The following is a 14,570-nucleotide window of genomic DNA, read 5'->3' as shown; positions in this document are numbered from 1 at the left end:
GGCCCCCAAACTTTTTTGGAGTCGCGACCCCTTAACGATATCCTTTATACTTCATCGAATCCCAATCATTTAATAAAAAAAATAATAAATAATAACAACGATATTTTAAGGACTGTTTAATCGCAGTGAGGAGGATGTGTTTCTTAATTTATATCGAAAAATATAAGAAACATTTACTGAAGCTATAAATGGGTCTGATTTGATGTATATATCATTTAAAATTAAATTATTTTTTACTTATTTTAATGTAAAAATTTACATTTGAAGTCTTCGATTTTTTCCGAACTTTTTTTAAAAGATTTATTCCGTTTTTTTTTTCTGAATTCCTCTGTGTAAAAATAAAATATTAAAAATAAATTAACATATTCTTTATTGAATTTTATATATCATCTTAATTATTATATTTATTGAACATCATTAATGTGAAGGATGTGGTTGATCGACCATGTAAATGCTCGGAAACGTAAGTAAAAATGGCTCAAAACGGCTGCAGGAAGTTTTGGATATTTTGTTGTAATGTTTATATTCTTCCAAAAACCACCGATACTTTTATTACTAAATAGAGATTTAGCTTCTTTGTCAAAATACATATCAATGAATTCATTGTTTAAGTAACCTTGTTCAACTCATTTTCTATATTTATTTCAAATGGCGTAATGATCCAATCAGGTACATTTATTCCCCCCAGGTCCTTGAAACGTATTTTAAAGTCTTCTCTTAATTTTTAAAGATGCTCCATTGAGACAGGTAACCAGGCAGGAATGGGGCCTGAGAGGTCACTTCAGGTTATACAACATGTCTAAATTATCTTACGCCCATAACTTGGCCTAGCAAAACTAAGCGATTCTACCCCTACGTCGACGCGTTTCTTTCTTTTCTTTTCTTTTTTTCTTTTTTTTTTTTTTTTTTTTAGGTCCTAGCCGCCGAAATCTCTGGAAATTAAGTGGCAGGACCTGCCAGAGTGAAACAGACTACTGGGTTCCTGGTCTGCCTCCACGGGGCGTAAGTGGGGCAACGTTGGGCCTCAGTAGGGGCCCAGCGGCTAAATGACCAGATGAACAACGGTACAAGGCATCACACATATACAAAGTCCATACACTTAAATCTCTGGCTTTTCCAGTCAACTGGTTCACCCACAATGTAAACTACGCGGAGATGGGGGGAACCGCTGGTGCCGTTTGACCCTAAACACACTTTACCTCTCGGAAATCTCCGAAACGCAGCTGCCTTATCTTACGAGGAAAAGATTTCAAAACGTTTTTAACGTAATATTAGACAACGCAATCATGTCCCTGACAGAAAGACTTCAACAAATGGAAGAGTTCTATGATAATTGGGGCTGTTTTTTGTACAATATAAAAAAAGATATGGGTCATGATGAATTATTAAAAAGGTGCAAAAAACTTGAAAACTTATCAATGAATATGATGTAAATGGTAAAGAGTAATGCCACGAAACTGAGACTTTGGTGGTACTTTTGCCTGATAATGTTCCCGATAATGCTTTAGGTATTCTGAAGTTTAAATTCAAACAAAATGCAAGATATACTAGCAAACTTATGAATTGCCCTGAGATCGTCCATAATATTATTACGGTGGCGACGGTTCATCACGCCCGAAGAAAAATCAAGAATTGCCTGAAAATACATCGTTTTTGAACGTTCGACAACATCCAGAGAGCCGTAAGCCCGTAACCGATACAACGAAGGAACTCGTAGAAGAAGACGTCCTGCACTACTTTCAAGGATGGAAGGAGCGCTGGAAGCGATATGTAGCTTTTCAAGGAAGCTACTTTGAAGAGAACCTTCAGTCGTAGAAAATTTTTTTTATAAAATCAGTCTCATTAATTTGTAACACACCTTGTATGCTAGCTAAATAATTGGTAGGTCTTTTGTCTCCTGTAGAGATATCCAGATTAACCTTTTTAAAGAATATAAATGAGAAATGACAGTTGAAGGATGATTTTTATTTTGGGTGTTCTTTGTGAATAAACACTTGTGATCATGGAGCTGAGACCTCGTATTATTACTTACCAACAATTGAATTTAATAAAATTTAATTATTTTATTAAATTCAATAAATATGTAGAACAGTAACTCAACTAATTATGACAAGAACCTGTCATTTAAATGGTCTCTCTCTCTCTCATTTTTCAATTTGGAGCAATGGACTTCTTGAAGAAAAAGGATCTCAGGTCAGCAGCAGTTAACATGAAGCTAAGTTACCCTTTGAAGCTTACAGATGTCGAAGGTCAAATACTGTAGTTAAGTTGTTTGGACTTTAGTATCGGTCTTGACCTATTTCCACCGGTATCGATTGCACGCATGTGCAATCGATAGAAAATTTACTGGCAAACGTGAGATTCAGCTTTATTACTGAATCAAGCCCTAGACTTGTTATTCGATTTCCAGTCGTGTAACATTTGACCTTAAAAGTGAACCTTCTGACACTGTTTCTAAGATGGACTTGTAAAGGGGTCATTTCTGAAACATGGACATGGATAAGTGGTAGAAGCTGCTAATCCTAATAATCTGCTCGAAACTTCTTTTCCAAAATAGACAGTAATGACACATACTTGATAGTAGTCCTAGAAGTATATCTATAAATAGTTTCTTGGATAATTAATCTTTCTGTCATTGTTATGAGTACCTCTATTGTGTTGTCACACACAGCACACTTTCCTTTTTACATGTTGTTTCCAAGGGCAACAGCCTAATGATTTGCTTGCAGGAAGAAAACAAAAGTACTTTAAATTCCTTAATAATCGACATGGGCACGACTGTGTCAAAGCGATCAGCAAATCAGGATATCCTTTTGTCTTTGATAAAAATGACTCGATGCTCACGAAAATCAATGGACCATAAAAAATTGAACAATTTCTTGTCAGGTATGACATTAATTTTAAGGGATGACTTTTAACTTGGTTCCTATGTGGCCGCGTAGTCAAGCCAGAGTGCAGTAGTACACGAGTTTGAGTTGATTCGTATAACTGCTAAATACAGTTAATGATTATATTCTTGTCAAAATGGCTAATTGCAAATTCCTCTTATTCTGTAGTCGTTCTGGCATATAAACAGAACATTTCATTTATTTATTCACCACAAACGCATCTGACCATTTGGCCATTTATGTATATGCAATTTGGTTGGCAAGTTTGTATGCACATGACGCTTTGCACGTTTAGAGGATCTTCCTTCCATTTATCCCAGTGTTTACAGTGATAGGGTGCCCGTTCGTTTTTGGAAGTGGGGTGGAAGATGTGGTAATTCCTAAGAGCGCCCCAATTCACGATATAGTATTTCAAACTGTGTTAATTCTAGAAGAACTGGAAAAAAAATAATAATAACAGAAGCAAGTCTTTCATTTATAGAAAAGCATTCCATTTCAAAGTATAATGTGTTTGACTACTCTTTCCAGTTTTTAACTATCAACAACGACAAACAGCTGTGTTTTACTGCATAGAATATTTTACATCGGCATACATATATTACTATATCAAAACTATTCTAACACCCTTTCTAATGTAGTGAACAATGAGAACGAGAAGTATACAAAGCAGCAATTAGTTTAAAAGTAGCAGGAAATAGCAGAGATATCACAAAGCAAACAGATGAATCTCAGCGTGATGCTTCAAAGGGGCCTAATCGTCGGATGCCATATCAACAATTTATCACTGTGCGATAACCACATGTTTGGCCCTCGCACAGTCAACCATAGCCAATGTAGTGAAAGCAGTCCTCGCCAGTAACACAGTGGATATAATCGCCGTCCTTCCCACAACGAGTGGCCTGTGTCCAATTCCCGTCCATGGCATGTGGAATTTTTATGTTGGGCGCGATATAACGATGATGATGATATATATACTGAGCGGTTACTTTATTAGATATGCCTATCAAATAGCGAGTAGGTCTCCCTTAAGTCTTCATAACAGCTTGGATTCGTGATGGTATGGAGTCAATGAGGTGTCGAAAGGATGCCACAGGTAGGCTGGTCCAAGCTGACTCAATTGCTTTCCTCAGTTGTTTTTCAATTCTTCAGCTTTCTGTATGAGGTTGTAATGTTTCGGACGCGGACTATTTGGTTGTAGTGTCAAAAACCAAAAACATGTCGCCTGAATGGCCCAGGGTTCGGACCTAGATCCGACCGAACAACTTTGAGATTAAATGAAACCCTTATCGGGAGGGGGGGGGTAATATGCACCACTTCTATATCTGAACTTATGACTGCACTAAAGGAGTAAGAATGAAAACAAATTCCTGCCGCCTGCACAAGAAACTGATCGAAAATTTCACGACAGAGATCAACAGTGCTCTAACGCTAATTTTTTGAAACAAAAGATTAAGGGAAAGTGAATTACATTAAGCGTTTAATTTCTATAGATTTTAAAGTGAAAAATTAGTTCCCCAATTGTAGTAGATTTTCTCTGCCCCTTTACGTAGAGATAAACGTGTTTATGATCACTAGTTTAAGCAGAAAAAATTCTAAGAATCATCTGGATAGTTCTTCGAATTAAACCATTAAATAAGACCGAAATCATCAAAAAAAAAAAAAAAAAAAAAAATTAAACTCAAGTCGAACTTATTGTAACATTTATTATCATGTCAGGGACCAATTTGGCTCAATGTCTGACACAAAATTTAAAAATTAATTTAAGAAGATTTAAGCAGGATCTCTAACGATCTTTACCATTTTCCTTGTATAACCGCAATTTTAGTGGATATTGTATTTGAATTATATGAACATGTGTATATTCTCGGTATTCGCAGAAGTGAGGTGAATCAAATTATTCATATTCATATTCTTACAAAGAATTTTATTGTTTGGAAAAGGAATAATTTATAAGCATACCGGTTACAAAAAAAAAGCTGGTTTCCCCGATGAGATGAAGTAATGTAGCTGTTGTTATTTGGTTTTTAGGAGCATTAGCAACTAAGGCCATATTGCTCCGGGATATGCGGTAGTCATTCCCTGACCTTTCCGCATCCTCCGTATTTGGTGGTGACGGGCTCGAACCCCGGTCTAATCAAGAAGCGTGTGCTACGCACTGCTGCTCCTTCCCACCTGGCTACGGAGGCGCCTAAGTAGGTAATGTAGCGACAGTCACGTTGAGTCAGAGGAGTGTACAAGATATTTTGAGAGAGAGAGAGAGAGAGAGAGAGTGTCTGATTAATGGCGGCACCTGGAACGTCAGTTCAACTCCGCCGTGTTTCGCTGTGGTTGATTGATTTTGATTTGGTAGTTGTTGGCGCATCGGCTTCTGTGGCCATATTGCACCTCCCAAGGTTTTTGCAGTACTTTGATCCAAGCCCGAGGCGGGAATCGAACCCGCGAACTTTGGGTTGCCGGGCAGGTACTTTACCCACTCGGCTAGCCCGGTCGGCTTTCGCTGTGGTGATAGAGCGCATGCCTGTAGGTATAAAAACAAAGTAAACATGAAGGAAACAATTTCAGGTTAAATTACGAATTCAAATTAAAGGAAAAAATTTTGTTTTAGAGTTAGACTTTCTTTAAAAATAGGGAAACCAATTAAAGATAGATAACCTGAAATAGTTAACCACTCAACTGTTTGCAAGTGAACGTATTATACAGAAAATTATACATCCTTAAACAAATAGTTATACAAACTGGTTGAGATAACACCATATTTGACAGTCACATGAGTTAGAAGCACGATCAAGTCGTGTACTACTGAACTATCAAATTTGATCACACAGCTATATAAATAAATTGGTTTTATATGATCTGTAATTTTCTTGATTTTTGCTTGATCTTTCATGTAACATTGTTTCTCGCGTGAAGATTGCATCATAGTTCTATGTACTTGTTTAACGCCATTCCAGAGTATATCTTCGATGGAAGAATCGTATGTAATAAGTAAACACACCGCTGGTTCTATGGCATAAGTGAAACGTATCAAATTACTCTTGCAGTATTTTATATACATAAAATTCTTATTACGAATAACAATTTTATTTTTTTTAAATAATTGAATATCAAACAATCACTTTCAGATAGGTCAGTTTAGTCATATATACAATGACGAATCGCTATAAAGAACAGTAACTTTTCTTTTCTGCACAAAAAAAAAAATACATAAAAATAAAAAGAGTAGCAGCGATATGTCAATATTACATGTGTAAACAAGCCCATTCTCGTAAATCTTAAGCTGTAGTTTTATCCCGAAGTACCACAAACTCTCTCTCTCTCTCTCTGGCTTCATAATTCGGTCAAACAAATTAGCATCACATTAGAAGAATGCATTAATCAAAACCGCCTTTATTGAGGCTTCCAGAGCACTTAATTCCGTGCACAATAACAATGTAACATCTATGACGTGCAGATACGCATCTGAGTGACAAAGCTTGCAGGATATTAAAGATGTACCTACTATTAACAAAAGATTGCCGCTTTGTTTTTCCGCTCTAAATACGAGAGCCATATAGTTTTCAGGACATAGAAGGTGCAGAATCTTTTCGTTATGTTAGAATAAGACTACACGCAATTAGTTTTATTTAAACAGAAGTTACGTAGAGGGATGATTTAATTTTCATCACATCTGTGTTTATTTTTGAAAAGTAACGAATGGCTTCATTGTTATGGGATAATTACTGGATTATTCCTTTTTAAACTTCGAAATGGGAGTAAGAAAAAATACGCACGAACCTCATACTGCTACAAAACAAGTTCAATGTGTCTTGTATCTTGTTTGGTACATTAACGGGTCCGTTATGTTGGGTTGCTTGGGGTGGGTTATTTAAGGTTTCAGAAGGTAACTAATGTCACGAGGCTCTAGTATATTGTGTGTGTAAACTGCATGCTTTCTATGATCGGTTTGCCTGTCCGCCCAAAACTAAAAATAAAATCTGCTAGTCCTTTCCTTATGCATTAATTATACCAGTATGACTATTAACACAATTTGCGAATTTATTATTTGAAAGAAGACAACTGGACAAACCAAGTGGAAAAAATCAGACACACAAGAACGAAACCGAAAACAACTGAGCAAACAGGAATTCCTCCTCTTCAGGGGAAGCAAGAATTAAACGCGTCAAAGAGGGATGTAAATATATGATTAGATTTATTTAAATGCTTGATGAAACTCAAAATGGTTCGAATTAAGATACTGCCGAGCTCAATGGATTTAATCTAACTACGTAGCTACAACACCGTAATGAAAGAATTTTCTTGTTAAACAAGAAAACTTGTAACATAAAAGGCGTTTGTTAAAATTTTCTAATAAAAATGTTTTTGACTTTTCTCTAAGTAAAATCTAACCCCCAATCAATTCATTTTCACTATATCTTGTAACTGAGGGTGCCGCCATTTCTAATTTATTATTTATTTATTTTTTACTGTAAGAATATCAGTGATATATCACCATATTTTTCTGTAGTAGTAAAAAACTACAAAAGTAGTGTAAATGGCATCGACTTAATTGTATTTTTTTTTTTTTTTATGAGAACTCCAAACACGAGAGGTATTAGAACCTATAGTACTTAGTACCGTGCTTGGGTTGGAGGTTGAGAAGACGAAAGAAGATATTTGTTGATATTGGACTTGAACTTCTGTAGATTGTAATTTTCAGGAAATACGTATGAAGGAAGGTTGTTCCAGAAAACGGCAGTTGAATGAATAAACGAGGAAGATGAAAAGTTGGTTCTGTGGGTTTGAAGTTGGACAGTAAATGGATGTTGGCTGGTGGCGGCACGTGTTCGGACTGTTTTGAAAGAGAGAGCGGGAATTATAGAAGCCAATTCAGAAGAACAGTGCCCATGGAAGTATCTGTAGAAGAGGCATGCAGCAGAAACAGTGCGTCTATGAGAAAGCGAGTGGAGAGACTCTGTTAGAGATGAATCATTAATTAACCTAACTGCCCTCTTCTGAATGGAATCAAGAAGCCTGAGAGAGATTTTGGGGGCACCACCCCAGATGTGGGAACAATATTCCATGGCAGGGCGGATTTACGATTTGTACAGAGTGAGGAGCAGCTGTTTGGAAGAAAAGTAACGCCGAGAGCGAAAGAGAAAACCAAGTTTTTTAGATGCAGAGGAAGCAATATTTGTAATGTGCTTGCCAAGAGAGATTAGAAGTCAGGGTAATCCCCAAAAGAGATATATCATTTTGCCTAGAAATCAGAGTGTCACTAAAGATAAGCATAGGAGCAGAAGAATCCTTTTTGCGAGATATAAGACAAGACTGAGTTTTAGAAGGGTTGAAATCAACTAAGTTGTCTTTGCCCCACTGGAGAATTACCTGAAGATCGGCATTTAAGGAATTGGCAGCAGATTTTCGAGAACTTGAAGCTGATTGAGCTGGACAAGGTTTCTCAAAATGGAAAGTTGAATGCAATGTGCTATAATCGGCAAAACTATGGATAGGATTTCCAGTCAATGGAAGAAGGTCATTGATATTCAAGAGGAAAAGAGTGGGGGAAAGAACTGAACCTTGGGGGACACTGGCATTAGTGGAGAAGTTAGAAGACAGAGAGCCATCTACCATCACCCTTAGTGAGGGATCAGAGAGAAAACTGGATAACCAATTACTAAAAACAGTTGGCAAACCATAAGATGGAAGCTTGTTTAGAAGACCTTTATGCCAAACACGATCAAAAGCCTTTGAGATGTCAAGAGCAACTATTTGTGTTTCACCGAACCTTTCCATTGAATTAGTCCATAAATGGGTAACATAAGCCAGAATATAACCAGTGGATCGACACTGACGGAATCTATACTGGCGATCGTTGATCAGACGGAAGGTTTCTAGGTAGTTTAAGAGTTGGCGGTTAATTGAGAATAGTCTTCTCCATTTAAATCCATTATCAAAACATTGGGAAAGTATGTATCTTCACACAATAGATGCGAAATGACAGTTTACAGCAAAACAGCATGAGCAGGCGTGAGGAGAATCTTGAAGACGATACGCTTTTTACAGGTCGATGTGATACTGATACGGTGGAATCAAGAAGAAAATAATGGTATTTCACCGGCAGCCGAGGGGGAATTCTCACTTATGTTACTCCTCTACATCTATAACATACCATTTACTTCTCTCCCATCTCAGGCGGAGGAAGTAGAGTTTCCCAGGTGAGTTACCGATTTTTCTGGGCGAACAACATTCAAATCCGCCAGTGAATACACAGCTTTACAGACATAATATAAAATAACGAAATATGGCCTAAGTCGTTGGTGCGCTTAAAACCCAGCAACAACTTTTCCTCCCTCTGCCAGAAAGAGTCTAACAATACAATAGGGATCTTTTCTAGACCCTGTTATATCTTCAGTAATTAGTTAATTTGTTGTATTTGTATGCTATAGAACAAGCTCAGTTCCACTCTGAATCGAAATTTCTTAGGCTATAGTGAAGACACGAAACTTCTCACACTGTAAGTCCTATGAATTAATCAGGAGTTATATGTTTAAATTTGTGAATCTTCTGCACTCTGCTAGACTACAATTCACCAAGTAGATGAATTCACCGTATTTAGTAGTCACAAGTCACGTGACTACTAAATACGGTGCTTTTCGTGTAATTCTCTCTACTTGGCGAACTCCTCTGACCTTGAGAAGCTGTCCTGTAACGTAATCAAAAATTATTTATTATATCTAAATCTTCATTGACGAGACTAAAACTGGCAAAGTAACCATACATTAAGGTTTAGGGAGTGGATTTTTCTCGAAACTTAACGGCATCATATCTAAATATTATTTCAGAGTTTGGTGTGTAAAAATTAATATAAAAAACAAGTTTTTCAAAAATATACCTTAATTCCAATTATATAAGGTGTGGCCTTTACCCCTGCAACATAAAATGCCCCATTTAAAAAAAAAACGGTAAAGGCCATACCTTATATTTTATTGGAATTAAGGTATATTTTTGAAAAACTTGTTTTTTATATTATTTTTTATTTTCTCATATTTTTATTTTTATTATTTCTTATGAATAGAAATTTTCATACATTTTTTATAAATAAAGTATGATTGAAAATTTATGTGAAAAGATTTTCACCAACAAAAAATCTTTACACAATGCAAGGATAGACGATAAAATCTCGCACGCTGAGGAATGTATATGAGGAATGTAATAGCTGCACAGTGGACCAAGCCATGGATTAGCTCAAATTTAATTGGAAAAATTATTACGTAAAAACAGATTGTTTACAAAATTACACCCTTCTAACCAGATAAGAAGTGGGGAAAAGGTCCAAAATCCGGGTCAGGCATAAATCCAGGTAGCTGATATATGATATGCAATGGCTGCACGGTGCACCGCTTGATAGATTTATCTCAAATTTTGATAGAATGCATTGTCAGGCGAATTAGGAATATGCATCAAGTTTCAGCCTTCTATCTCTAGTAGAAGTGATTGAAAAAAGCGATCGGCAAATTTGATGACAGAAGCAGTGACTTAAGATACGAAGTTTATAATCTGTGCGATTGTAAGTATACTAAGTAGGCCTCTAGCTCACGGGCTATGTGTTCCTATTCCAGGAAAGTTTGTGGCTGACCACAAAATTTTCTGGTGTCTGTCTCGGTGGCTTAGTCTCTCTTCTTGAAATCGACCTCGACAGTTTCGGTTTCGAGAAGAAATACAGAACTTCCATACTCGAGGAAACTTTATGTCCATGCGGATTAGAACCGCATACACACAAAGTTGCAATTAACATTAACCATTCGTAATAATTTTTATGATGGTAGCGTAACTTTTGAATGCTAGTGTATATATAAAAGGGCAAAGAGCCCCCTCGCCCTTTATAAACTTCTGCACATTTAATTCCAAGCGTTTCTCGTATGCTGCCATTGTTTGCAGGTTACTCCTACATGCTGTAAGATTTAATGGACAATCATGTTTTATGTGTCTGACACAATTTGTTATCATCAGCAAACCGCATCATCGTAACACAAGTTGTATATCTCAACCGCGTGTTTGAAAATTTTAGTTCCATCCTTTAGTGTGCCTTGTCACCTGTCGCCCACATTAGCACCATCACTTCGGCTTTTTCTCATCTCGCTTTAGAATAGTAAGTGATAAGAGTGCCATCCTAATCTTTAGACAGCATTCAGAACCATTAAAACGCCCTCTGATATTAGGTCACTAAGGTCTTAGAAGTTGCTGCATTTAATTTCTTCTGCCAAAATTATTGTACAAATAAACAATGGTGTCACGAGAAGACTTACATAACACACGCCTCCATAAGGCAAAGAGCGTAAATCTTATGGGACCTGCAAATCAAATATTGTGTTGACCTCAATATGTTACATAGCAACTTCTTAAGGTTCCATTCATTTTACTTATATAAGACAAGCTATTGTCTGTCCATTTTAATAACATTCTCAACAAATGGTGATTTCACAGACATTTCTGACGTAATTTAATCCGTCTGCAGGTTAAGGAAAAGCGATAAAAGCATTTGTTTAAATAAGAAAATAATGGCTAATTATTTATTAATAATAAATTAATAAATGAGGCAGTCTTAAAACCACATTTTGCTGTCTCTTCTCTTTATCTCTGATAGCGTATTTTTTTATTATCCCCCCCCCCTCCCCCCATATCCACTGTTGTTGTTGTTGTTGGTGGTGGTGGTGGTAGTGGAGGTTTTATGGAGTTACGGCAGCTAAAGGCCAATATGCGCTAATCGCAACTGTAAAAGGAAAATAAGCTGTCAATCCATCAACGCTGCTTTTCTTGTGGAAGGCCCAAATATGTTTCATTTCGTTTCATTTTTTTAACGAGAAATTACAGTTAGCAATGATATGTTAAATAATTCCGCTAGAACTTATTTTGATTAAAGCAATATGTACTCCTAGTCATCGATTTGGTCAATCGATCAAATATTCATTATTTGTAAAGTATAGGTAATTTTTCGAAACTTAAATAAGATTATTGTTTATGATATATTTATGATTTATTGATATTGCTGCTTGTTTATGATATATATTTTTAAAAAAAAATTCAGTAAATTTCGGATACTAATTTACTTTAAATAAAATGAACGAATACATTACCAGTTGGAACTCGCAGCCAGAGGGCATTCATGCAATACTACATGTTATGTTGTTATTTTTGGAGCATTAGCAATTAAGGCCATATTGCTCCGGGATATGCGGTGGTCATTCCCTGACCTTTCCGCATCCTCTGTATTTGGTGGTCACGGGCTCGAACCGCGGTCTAATCAAGAAGCGTGTGTTACGCACTACTGCTTCTGCCCACCTGGCTACGGAGGAGCCTGCAATACTATAGCAACTATTAATATGTCTTAAGAATGTCAATACAGTGTTGATAAAAAATGTTCGACATCGATATAAATCAGAGCAGTGTTAGCATGAAAGTCAGGACGCCACCGGATCCAGTTACCAGCTCTCAGCCGTTGTCGTTGTTTTTGTTTTGGTGTCTATTGGCGCATTGACAACAGAGATCATAGTGGCCAGTTCATTTGTTATAGTATGTTCTCTGTATATTAATCTTGTTCGAATGTATGGAAGTTAAATATTTTCTGTGGTATTATATTATTATTTACAGTAGATCGTAGACGTTGATTATTTGTATGAATCTAAAAATATCTGATATGTGTCTTTGTTACCCAAAAGATCTTTAAGGGTGACGTTTTGCCAGCTCTCAGCTGCAGCAAAACGAATACAGTATTAGAAGTATGTTTTAATGTAGTCGGGGCATACATGCACTTTAAAGATCTGTACAACCATGTATAAAACAAATACATTAAAATATTCTTTCCTATCTTCATTAAGTCCGGAATGTGGTAGGTTTGGTCTTGGCATTAGAAATGAGCGGGATGCAAGTTTAATTGAATTTTGTCATCTGAAAAGTCTTGTCATATGTAACACCTGCTTTCAGCAGCACCCGAGAAGGCTCTACACATGGAAATCTCCTGATCATAAAACAAGGAATCAGATTGATTATATTCTTATGCAGCAAAGGTGGCGTCCCAGTGTAAATCACAGCAAAAACACTTCCTGGAGCAGATTGTGGCAGTGATCATCAGCTACTCCACATCGTTCTCAAGCTGAAGCTGAAAAAGATCATGAATACGGTTTTTCCTAGACGACTGGATGTAGAAAATATTCCAAACGATTATATGCTTGAAACAGGCGATCGTTTTTCAAGCTCTTTAGAACTAGATGACGATATGTTGCCCGAGGAAATGTGGGAAAACACAAAAAGCATTATTAAAGATTCAGCAAATAGACACATTAGAGAAGGGTCAAAGATCAGGAAGCCTTGGATTACAGAAGCCACTTTTAAACTTATTGAACAGAGAAGAACTTAAAAAAGCCCAGGGTGTACAAGGAAACGAAGAGTATCAGGAACTAAATAAAGTTATTAAGTGCTGTTTAAGAGAGGACAAAAAGGATTATATCAATTGAAAGTCTAAGAAATCGAATACCACAACAAACGAAACAACACTAAAAAGATGTATGATGTAATTAAGTCCTTAAGACAAAAGTTCAGACTAAAACTTAATGTAATTAAGGACTCCACAGGGGAAATTTTAACAGACGAGAACACAATCAAAGGAAGGTGGAAAGAATACTGTGACCAGCTCTTCCGAGCACCTGCTGGCACTAATGATCTGCCACCCACTTTTCAAGAGTGTGATCATGAACCAGTTCTACTGAAGGAAGAAGTCGAAAAAGCCATCAGAGAACTAACGTGTGGCAAGTCACCTGGAATTGATGAAATCCCAGCGGAATTGATTAAAGCTACAGGTGTGAAGGGCGCCGAGTTTTTTCATAAAATGATTGTAAAAAATTGGGAAACGGGACGGTGGCCATCAGATTGGAAAAAATCAATTTTCATCCCCTTAACAAAAAAGAAAAGAAAATCTGAAAATTTGCTCAAATTACAGGACTATTAGCCTAATTTCTCACGTTAGCAAGATTCTTCTTAAAATCATATTAAACAGAATCTCAAGAAAACTTGAAGAAGAAATGCCAGAAGAGCAAGAAGGCTTCAGAAGGGGTAGAGGAACCAAAAATCAGATCTTAAGTCTACGATTGAGTATTGAAAAATGCTAAGAATTCAATGTTCCAGTCGTTTTGTGTTTTATGGATTATGCAAAAGCATTTGATTGTGTTCAACATGAGAAACTATGGGAAACGATGACCATTATGGGTTTCCCAATCCACATAATTCAGCTGATTAAGATACTGTACCAGGAACAGGAAGGAACTGTGAGAACGAACATGTGGAAACATGGACTTTTTCACAATAGGTAACGGTATCAGACAGGGCTGTATTTTGTTACCTCACCTTTTTAATCTTTATGCCGAAGATATCATGCGTGAAGCTTTGGAAGATTTAGACTGGCATCAAAATTGGACGACTGAAGATAAATAACCTTCGTTATGCAGATGATACTGTGCTAATTTGTAATTTTAAGGATCATCTTAAAGAAACTCTGAGGAGAGTATGTGAAGCAAGTAAAAAAAAAAAGGATTGTTTCTGAATGTGTGTAAAACTAAAATTATGGTGATAATCTCGGTTCCAGTTAAGTGAAGGTTAATTGGGAGAGATATCGAAGAAGATGATGAATTTCATTACTTAGGGTCAAGAATA

The sequence above is a fragment of the Mastigoproctus giganteus genome, chromosome 8 (genome assembly GCF_048544385.1).
Source record: "Mastigoproctus giganteus isolate SK-2022 chromosome 8, ASM4854438v1, whole genome shotgun sequence".
In the NCBI taxonomy this organism is placed as follows: domain Eukaryota; kingdom Metazoa; phylum Arthropoda; class Arachnida; order Uropygi; family Thelyphonidae; genus Mastigoproctus; species Mastigoproctus giganteus.
Note: the sequence above shows the minus strand (reverse complement) of the source record.